Source organism: Diplotaxodon limnothrissa, linkage group LG11, assembly GCF_057381915.1.
Source record: "Diplotaxodon limnothrissa isolate DT_005_m linkage group LG11, D_limnothrissa_male_GT1.1, whole genome shotgun sequence".
In the NCBI taxonomy this organism is placed as follows: Eukaryota; Metazoa; Chordata; class Actinopteri; order Cichliformes; family Cichlidae; genus Diplotaxodon; species Diplotaxodon limnothrissa.
Window position 1 is genome coordinate 38,680,998 of NC_140606.1, and position 212 is coordinate 38,681,209.

Sequence of the window (212 nt, forward strand, 5' to 3'; positions counted from 1 at the left end):
AAAGCTAAATCGTTTATAAAACAGCTAGCATTTTCTAGTAATTATAATAATAATCTTTAAAATAGCTGCAACACGTACATAAAGGTTTACGCTGTTTTACTTTGAAGGGTCTCTCGCTGTGTTTCCTGTCTCCTCGGCCAGCCTGCTGACGTCACCGTCGGTCCCAGTATAAACACGGACGGTCCGGAGCGCTATGTTAATGAGCAGCTTCA